This window comes from Leptonychotes weddellii, unplaced genomic scaffold (assembly GCF_054177405.1).
Source record: "Leptonychotes weddellii isolate Sample4059 unplaced genomic scaffold, ASM5417740v2 HiC_scaffold_6136, whole genome shotgun sequence".
NCBI classification, from domain to species: domain Eukaryota; kingdom Metazoa; phylum Chordata; class Mammalia; order Carnivora; family Phocidae; genus Leptonychotes; species Leptonychotes weddellii.
The window spans coordinates 1-10,360 of record NW_028029953.1 but is presented as its reverse complement, the minus strand read 5'-3'; the positions used below and the strand labels follow the sequence as shown (position 1 = coordinate 10,360).

Sequence of the window (10,360 nt, the reverse complement as noted above, 5' to 3'; positions counted from 1 at the left end):
TGCCACTCCCCCTGCTTGTGTTCCCTCTCTCGCTGTGTCTCTCTCTGTCAAATAAATAAATAAAATCTTAAAAATAAATAAATAAAAGATTTAGCGTTGGGATGCCTCGCTGGTTCCATCAGTGGAGTATATGGTTCTTGATCTTGGGTTATGGGTTTGAGCCTCACACTGGGTATATAGATTACTTAAAAATAAAATCTTTAAAAAAATAAAAGATTTAGGGCGCCTGGGTGGCTCAGTTGGTTTAGCAACTGCCTTCGGCTCAGGTCATGATCCTGGAGTCCTGGGATCGAGTCCCACATCGGGCTCCCTGCTCAGCAGGGAGTCTGCTTCTCCCTCTGACCCTCCTCCCTCTCATGTTCTCTGTCTCTCATTCTCTCTCTCGCAAATAAATAAAATCTTAAAAAAATAATAAAATAAAATAAATAAAAGATTTAACCTTAAGAGATGCTAATTAAATAACTTCGTATAAACTCATTTCACTTTCTTTCTTCTTTGAAGGTAGTAATTAAACTTTGGATTTTACCTCTAGTCAACTTGCTTTTTTATTAAAAGCTTTTAAAGAGTCTTTTTAGTGGTTCAAACTAGTATTTTATTAATTTGGAGATATTTAAATCATGCTACTAACATTTTATTATTTGGAGATATTTAAATCTCACAGGATTTCCTTAAAAGATGCTAAGCATCTGATGAGCACTAGGTGTCGAATGGAAGTATTGAATCACTAAATTGTAGACCTGAAACTAATGTTTTACTGTATGTTAACTAACTAACTGGCATTTAAATAAAAACTTCTAAAAAGGCAGGGTGGGGGGGGTGGGGCGTCGGGGTGGCTTAGTCAGTTAAGTGTCTGCCTTTGGCTCAGGTCATGATCCCGGGGTGTTGGGATCGAGCCCCGTGTCGGGTTCCCTGCTCAGCGGGGAGACTGCTTCTCCCTCTTCCTCTGCCTGCAGCTCCCCCTGCTTGTGTGCACACTCTCTCTGTCAAATAAATAAATAAAATCTTTAAAAAAAAAAACAACTTTTAAAAAAGAAAAAATGATGCTAAACAATCTCATTATAGCATCTATGAACAAATGTGACTGTCAGAATTCTTTTCTTTTGTTATTGAGGGGAGAATTCTTTTTATGGCAGGGCGGTTTTATTCTAACATACAATTTTTTAAATTATAATAAGTCATTTAAAGAATTTGGAAAACCAACAAGGAAAAAAAGCATTACCCATAATCTTACCAGAAATGTGCTTTTAAATGAAAAACTTTATTTATTTTTTTGAAAACCTTTTTAAAATGGAGCATTTTAAATCTTTCAAGTTGCCATCATTCAGCTCACTTCCACACTAAACTACAAGAAATAGGCTGGTGAAAGACACTTGGTTTGTCAAGTTTGCCAGGCCAGTTGTGGTTTAATGAAAGCTGAAAATGAAGAATCTCATAGAACAGTATATGATAGGGAGTTTGTTTATTTTTTTAATTGAAGTATAGTTGACCTGTATTAGTTCCAGGTGTACGAGATAGTGATCTTATAATTAATTACGAGACACTCATTATGATAAGTGTACTTACCATCTGTAACCATACAAAGTTACTACAATATTATTAACTATTGATAGGGAGGTTTTTTTTTTAAAGATTTTATTTATTTATTTGAGAGAGAGAGAATGAGAGACAGAGAGCATGAGAGGGAGGAGGGTCAGAGGGAGAAGCAGGCTCCCCGCCGAGCAGGGAGCCCGATGCGGGACTCGATCCCGGGACTCCAGGATCATGACCTGAGCCGAAGGCAGTCGCTTAACCAACTGAGCCACCCAGGCGCCCTATTGATAGGGAGTTTTTAATCCAGTACAATTTTCTCATAAATTTTGAGAATTTCTTAGCCTTCACGTCATGTTTGGTTTAATGGTCCAAGATAAAGAGGACAACAGTTATCAAGAGGTGTTTCCATTAAACATATTTGCATAAAAGTAGGTAGATGGAAGGATTATTAGCCCTGAATCATAGCCAGGAGGACTGCTTCCTCATTTTCCTAAGTTGTTTCCTGAACCTGACCAACGGTCACTTCTCTATTCCTGTGTCACCCGTTAATGGGAGGAGTGCCTCCACAAGCATTCACAGTAGGGAACAGATAAACCTGAGTCTGTTACAGAACTGTAGTATTTAGCCCTTGTAAGCTTACACACATCTTAAAACAGGAAAAAAAAAACAACCCTGAAAACCTGAAATAACTTTTTCCAAACTAGCTACATTAAATTGCTCACTGTTATTAGGAGAGCCAAGAATGCACTCAGCCTTTAGGAAGTACTGTATTCAGGTTCATTAATGTATTTGGCCATACCAAGCAAATACTTGATTAACCAAGTAATTACATAGCACTTAACACTCGAAAAAGATTTTATAATGTTAATATATTTGAGGAGCTCCATGAGGTAAGTAATCTATATTTACATTTTATGAGGAACTGACTGAATACAGAGATATGAAATGTTCTTAGGCTACCCTATTTGGTCTCTTTTTAAAGCCCTCATATTGGAAAAAAATCAGTTCAGTCTACCTCCTGTTAGTCTTTCTCCTGAGTTTCCTTTACTACTCACACAAAGCACTTCATTTCTGGTCTCTAGATGTGTAGAGATCTTTTTCCCTACACTAAGCAGTTTTTTGTGAGATCAGCTAGTTATCCCACAATTTAACTCCATTCTGACGCTGTCTGCCTGAAGATAGTGTCTGATCCCACCACGGGTTAAGGGCTCAGTTCCATAAGACTGCTCCCACCCTACTTTAGTTGCCAGTCATAAGTAATAGGTCTCTAGGTTACCTACAACTTCTGTCCAGTTTGGCTACAAATTGGAGGCTCCCACAACCTCCTCTTCAGGTTTAATTTGCTAGCAGCTCACAGAACTTAGGGAAATCCTTATGTTTACTAGTTTATTTAAAGTATGTGATAACAGGGGCACCTGGGTGGCTCAGTTGTTAAGCATCTGCCTTGGACTCAGATCCTGATCCCAGGGTCCTGGGATCAAGCCCCGAATCGGACTCCCTGCTGCGCGGGAAGCCTGCTTCTCCCTCTCCCACTCCCCCTGCTTGTGTTCCCTCTCTCGCTGTGTCTCTCTCTGTCAAATAAATAAATAAAATCTTAAAAAAAAAAACTTTCTAAAAAAAAATATGTGATAACAGAAACAGAAGAACACAAGAGCTACATAGGGTGAGGTCTGAGGATTCCAAGCACAGGAGCTTCTGTCCCTGTTGAGAGGGAGTGTGACACACTCCTGGTATGATGTGTTTGCCAACCTGGAAGCTCTCTGAACCTTGTACTACTGGAGTTTATGGAGGCTTCCTCACATAGGCATGGTAAATTATTAATTCCATTTCTAGCCCCTCTCCTTCTCTGGAGGATGGAGTACGAGGTGGTGCTAAAAATTCCAAGCTTCTAATCATGGCTTATTCTTTCTGATGACCAGCCCTTATCTAGGAGCCTACCGAAAGTTGTCTCATCCAACAAAAGATGCTCCTAGTGCTCTTATCACTTAGGAATTTACAAGGGTTTTAGGAGCTCTGTGTCAGGGATGGAGTCAAATATTAGAACAAGGGACGCTCACAGTGCTCTTATCACTTGGGAAATTAGGAAATTACAAGGTTTTCAGAAGCTCTGTGCCCAGAACCAGGGGCAGAGACCAATATATATTTTCCATTATCTCACAGCTGTTTGCTTATATTTATACAGAGCTTTATGATATGCTTTGACCTACTTTCTAGTCTGCTACTCACAACCACTCATGAATTAAACAGGATAGTTCATGAAACTACATTTTACAAATGAATAAACAAGCTCAAAGAGGTCACCCAGTTAGTAGTAAAGGGCAGTGCCTACCCTGAAACCAAGGTTTTCTGTAAGTTGGTACAGTTCTTCACCTACTCCATATTGATGCTCTCTTATTCAGAAGTACACCAGATAGCTCAGGGGCCTAAATGCTTCCCACAAACATGCTTCATGTGCCCTGAGCAGTTTATAAATTTGAATTAGTTGCCAAAATTTCAAACACTGAAAGTTTTCACATAAAAAGAATATCTATCTTAAGAATTAGAAGATCTGGCAAAATGGAATGCTTTCTGTGTGGCAGCAGTGGCTAGAGCTGAGGAACCCTTGGTTGCCTGTTTGCTGCAACAGCACCAGCAACGCCCTGTCATCCTTACACTCAGCCTGTTTCACTCATTTTGTTACCTGCTCTTAATCCTTTAGGCATTTGAGTTTGTGAATTCTTCCCTGAGCTATATGTCACTTTGAATGGGGGAAGGGGGCACTTTCTATAAAAATCACCAAAAATACTTTATCTGTTCTAGCAGATCCCGTTAATGTACTGCCAAATATATTTTTCTCACGTTCTTACACTTTTTCAGTTGTTAAATGGCATAATTAGAAATGGTTATGTTTTAGAGAATGCATGGTTGAAAAGTAGTACATGGTTATATTGTTTTTACCTAATTCTAAAGAGTAAGCACTGGTATTTATGACTACTCTTAAGTATGTGTACTCACATCTACATTCTATTTTAGATTTCCCAGATTTTTTTCCTCTATAAAAAATCATACTTAGTGTTTACCTTCATTCTGGATCCTTTTCTTTAAAGTGAGGAAATAGGGCACCGGGGTGGCTCAGTAGGTTAAGCACCCAACTCTTGATCTCAGCTCAGGTCTTGATCTCAGAGTCATGAGATTGAGCCCCAAGTCAGGCTCCACGCTCAGCACGGAGTCTGCTTGAGATTCTCTTTCTCTCTCCCTCTGTCCCTCCCACTCATATGCTCTCTCGCTCGCTCTCTCAAATCTTAAAAAAACAAACAGACAAAAAACCCACGGTGTTATCAAGTTCAAGTCACAGTGTCTAAAACAGACTAGGGAGCAAGACATATAAAGAGGAGCAAGACAATCTTCATTTTTTAAAACTCATTTACTGTCTCATTTTTAGATAACTATTTGACACCTCCTCCTTTTTCCTTAAGCCTCCCAAATTTCTTACTCTGTTCTTTCGGCTGATGACCTTGCTTCCTACTTTACTGAAAAAATAGAATCAATCAGAGGAAAACTCTTGCATGCGCCGCCACCACATCTACTCATCTACCAACATCTATGCCCATCCCATATGCTCTGTTTTCCCTCCTATGGAAGGGATGAACTGTCTGTGCTCCCAGCCAAGGCCAGCTCCTCCACTAGATTCTTCTTCTTCCAGCTCTTACTTACTCCAGCAATGCTCCCCACACAGCTGTCCATTTCAGTTTTTCTTTCTATAGTGGATCAAAACAAATCCTCTTAAAGTTTCTTCTTGGTGCCTTTAGTTTCTGCTCTCCCTTCCTCTGTTAAACCTATTTCATTAGGCTTTTACCCTCACCACTCCACCAAAGCTGTTCTTATTAAGTTTTCTTCTATATCATTATTCCAAGGATCCTACTGACCTATTAGCAGATTTGTCATAGTCCATTCCTGTCCTGCTATGAAACGCTGTTCATTTGGAGTTCAGGGATCTTGTTTTTGGTTTTCCCTCATATTGCTGCCTACTTCCCAGTCTGTGGACTCTTCTCTACCTACACCTCTCCCTTGATGATCTCATTCAGTGTCATGGATTTAAATACCATCTCTATGCTGATGACTGAAACTTCTGTCTTCAGACATCTTCCCTGAACTGCATAGTGGTATTTCCATCATAGAAGCAGTATAGCATAGGGGTTAAGGGCATAGATTCTAGGGAGTCAGGTGCTTGCATTTAATCTTGGCTCAGCCACCTACTAGCTTTGTGACCTTGGGAAACGTTCTTAACTATTCTGTACCTCAGTTTCCCCACCTATTAAAAAAAAAGGATAATACTAATACCAGCGTCATGTGATTGTTGTGAAGATCAAATAAGTAAATATAAGCAAAGTGTACAAAACAGCCTGCCATAGTAGATACGTGTTAGGTATTGTTATTATCATCATTAAACACTTTACACCAGGCAACTGACACTCACATGTCACAAAACAAATTCCTAATCTGTCCCTCCCAAACTACTTTCCCCTAATCTTCCCCATCTCAGTATAGAGCAACTCTATACCTGTGCTCTAGCCAAAAATCCTGGATCTGATTTTGACCCCTCTCTTTCTGTTACATCCATATCCCATCAACAGTTCCTGTCTCACTGCCACCACACTACTGCCCTGGTCCAAGCCAGCTTCTCCTCTCGTCTCAGTCGTTGCAGTAGTGTTCTACTTCCCTGCTTTTATTGTCGTCCCTCTACCAGCTGTTCTCAAGGTACCAGCCTGAGTGATCTTTTTAAGACAGAGGGCTGATTATGTTGCTCCACTGCCCCAGATCCTCCAGTAGCTTCCTGCCCTACTCGAATAAAAGCCAAAGTCTTTTGGGTCTTATAGGCCATTGTACATGAATTCCCTTTGTCCCTTTTCCTGTCTTCTCCTACTCTCACTCCCTCAGTTCCAGCCACACTAGCCTCCTTGCTATTCCTTGAGCATACCAGGTGTGCTTCTGCCCTTTGCACTTGCTATAACCGCTAGTCTGGAGCACACATCATCCAGATACATGCATGGCTCACTTCTTCATCTCTTTCTGTTCTTGGTTCAAAAGCCCCATTCTCAGTGAGGCATTCACTGAGAATTGAGGCATTCACTGAGAACCCTATTTTAAATTCCAAATACCACCTTCCTCCATATACACACACTCAGTATTTTTCTTCCTTGCTTTATTTTTCTCTGATGGGACTTATCACTATTTGTCATACCCTATAGTTTACCTATTTGTTCATCTCTTCTTTACTGAAACATAAGCTCTCTTAAGACTGAAATCTTCAGGCACCTGGGTGGCTCAGTTGGTTAAGCGACTGCCTTCGGCTCAGGTCATGATCCTGGAGTCCCGGGATCAAGTCCCGCATCGGGCTCCCTGCTCAGCGGGGAGTCTGCTTCTCCCTCTGACCCTCTTCCCTCTCATGCTCTCTCTCATTCTCTCTCTCAAATAAATAAATAAAATCTTTAAAAAAAAAAAAAAGACTGAAATCTTCACCTATTTTCACTGCTGAATCTTCAGTGCCTAAAATAGCATGTGTTCCATAGTAGCTGTTCCAAAATATTTGAGTTAGTGAATGAATAAATGAAAGAATGACCAATGCACTGCTTTCAAGTTCACCCTGTAGTGGGAGGAACCAGAGGGTAAAGAAATGCTTACCAAATCATGTGACAAGAACAGGTATTACTGGAGCAGAAAGGAAGAATGAATGTGAGAGGTTATGATGAAGGCTTCTAGGAGGAGGTAACACCTAAGGCTGAGACACAAAGCAATGACTTCTGGTTAAACGAAATTAGAGGAGAAATGCATTTCAGGCAGAAGGAACAGCATTCACAGGACCACTGGGATGAGAGAAAAACATGCTCCTATTCATCCATTCATTCAAACTAGGGATATACAGAAAGAATCAAGATATGACCCAAGCTTTGGGAATGATTGACCAAGAGGATTGGGGAACTGTTCATTGTGAGGAGGGGTACGATGAATTTGGTTTTGGACAGGTTGAATTTAAGAAGCCTGTGGAATTTTCATTTCTGCTATTATATATATTTGACATATGGACTTAATATTAGAATAATCCTTAGGTGCCCCTCTCCCCTCAATTAAAAGTGATGTGGCAAACTGGAAGAACTTAATTACCTCTAGAAATCTTTCCTTTGCTGTTTGCTTCATCTTTCATGCTGTTTGCTACCATCCTTATTTTTTCCTGAAAGCCTTTCAAGTCTCCTCTTACTTACAGTGCAGGAAATATAGTGTATCTTAGTGTCCCAGATTAAAGGGTTGCTGTAGTGTTAATGAAGCAGCCATTAGAGATAATGCCAGTCTCAAATACTGGTGAAAATTGTGTTTCTTTCCCTTTGCTGCTTTGTTCGTTAGGGGGTATTCACTGTATCTGGGAATTATAAAACAAAATTTGTTCCTTACACGATTCTGTTCAGAAATTCAGATACCAAGTTATAGACTTTAAGGTCCTTCTCAGATTAAAAAAACAAAAAGCCAATTTTTCTGGGAAAGAAGTTTCTTGTTCATTTATTACAAGGCACACCATCTCATGTTGCCTGTTAGTGTGTCATTATCTCTGTACTCTGTAATGACTGGGTTATCTCTGTGTGTAGGTGTGACAAAGACTGACCAGTGGTTCTTTACACATTGGCTACACTTGAAGATCATTTTGGTTTGTAAAGAAAGAACTTTTCACAATAGAATGGCAAATCACTGTTGCTCAGAAAGAGTAACTTGCTCTGCCTCTCCTGCCCAGATTGGTCTGCTTGCTGCAGTTGCTTCTTAACATTTCATAGTTGTGCCATATTATGCTTCCCAAGTGTCTTTATAGCATTTCTTGCTTAGGCTTAAACATTAGAACAGCTGCTTAACCTTTTTGCTCTTATCTATCCTATGCCCAGCAGATTTATCTTGCCCCCAAATATCACTTCTATTTATGTTGATTAATCGCACATTCTTATCTCATTGGTGATCTTAGGACTCATAGAACTTTGGAGTTGGGCAGCACTGAGGTCTGAGTTGCAGTTTATTTTATTTTTTTAAATTTATTTTTAGAGAGAGGGGAGGAGGAGGGGCAGAGGGAGAGAGAGTATCTTAAGCAGGCTCCAGGCCCAGCACAGAGCCTGAGGCAGGGCTTGATCTCACAACCCTGAGATCATGACCTGAGCTGAAATCAAGAATCGGACACCCAACTGACTGAGCCACCCAGGCGCCCCCTGAGTTGCAGTTTAAAACGTTAGATAGAAATCTTTAAAAAAAGGCGGGGGGGCGCCTGGGTGGCTCAGTCGTTAAGCATCTGCCTTCAGCTCAGGTCATGATCCCAGCATCCTGGGATCGAGCCCCACATTGGGCTCCCTGCTCAGTGGGAAGCCTGCTTCTCCCTCTCCCACTCCCCCTGCTTGTGTTCCCTCTCTCACTGGCTTTCTTTCTGTTAAATAAATAAATAAAATCTTAAAAAAAAACACACACACATTAGATAGCATATAAGCACATTTGTTTAAAAAAAAGGAGGAGGAGGAAGGAAGAAAAGAATAATTCAGGGACATAATTTCAAAGGGGTCTATTATTTCAATGTAATGAATTGTCTTTCCAAAAAGATTTAATTAATGGTCACTTTCCAGGATTATGAAGATTTACATCCAAGGTTGGCAAACTATGGCCCACTGTTTTTGTAAATAAAGTTTTATTGGAACAAAGCTATGTCCATGTGTTTATATATTGTCTGTGTCTCCTTTTGTGCTACAATAGCAGAGTTGAGTAGTTGTAACATAGACTCTATAACCTGCAAAGCTTTAAATATTTGACATCTGGTCCCTCATAGAAAAAGTTTGCCTATCTCTGATTTGAACAGTTTAAAACCTTATTTCTCCAACTGAAAATCTGAAGTACTTACCTAGATAATACCCATATGTAAAATGAAAGAGCAACTGTTAAGGATCTGCCTACCAAGAATATCACTAACATGTGATCATCATCCTTTTTCTTTTTTTAAGTGGGATCTACTTTAAAAAAACAAACTCTGGGGATAAGTAGGTAGATGGCAGTTCTTTATTGTAATTGATTATTTCAATTGCCTTTTATTGTGAGTACCTTTTATACTTAGGGGAAAGTGATCTTTCAGTGTACTAAGCTAAAGTTACTATTTCTGTGTCATTTTTGCAACCATTTTGTGTTTCTTCACTGGTGTTTTCATTTGAAGATTACCTGTGCATTTCTCTTAACTTGCAGTGCAAGTTTCCTAATTCAGCGAACAGTAATAGATTCACTACCTTCTATCATTTTCTCCAATATCAGAGCCTGCTTAATTTCTGTATTGGTTTATGTCTGCCCATAATAAAAGGTGTTTATGGCAGATGTAAATTTTAAAATTCTAAGTTGGATATTTAGAGAGTTGAGTAATTACTAGCTTAATTATACTTGACATTTGTCATCTTTCATAGGTTAACCTGATCCTTTTCAGATTTTACCAGTTTAAATTCGAACTTACTGAAGTTCTGTCCATGTTAAACCCATTTTCTTTCCTTGAAGAATAAGCGGTTTCCTTTTTGTTGTAAAACTTTTCCATAATTGACTAGTCAGTGTGAATTCTACCTATAACTGTGAAATTATTTTTAAAATAGAAGGTGTTGGGGGCGCCTGGGTGGCTCAGTTGGTTAAGCGACTGCCTTCGGCTCAGGTCATGATCCCAGGGTCCTGGGATCGAGTCCCACATTGGGCTCCCGGCTCAGCAGGAAGCCTGCTTCTCCCTCTCCCACTCCCCCTGCTTGTGTTCCTGCTCTCGCTGTCTCTGTCTCTGTCAAATAAATAAATAAAATCTTTAAAAAAA

The 10,360-nt window shown here is 39.8% G+C and overlaps 1 long non-coding RNA gene across 1 annotated transcript; it reads left to right on the top strand.

Moving 5' to 3' along the window:
* The first annotated feature begins 395 nt into the window (after positions 1-395).
* LOC145719662 (uncharacterized) lies at positions 396-9,908 on the top strand. The gene is made up of 2 exons (XR_014142533.1): positions 396-1,614; positions 1,826-9,908. It is a non-coding gene; the product is annotated as an uncharacterized LOC145719662 (long non-coding RNA).
* The last annotated feature ends 452 nt before the right edge of the window (positions 9,909-10,360 follow it).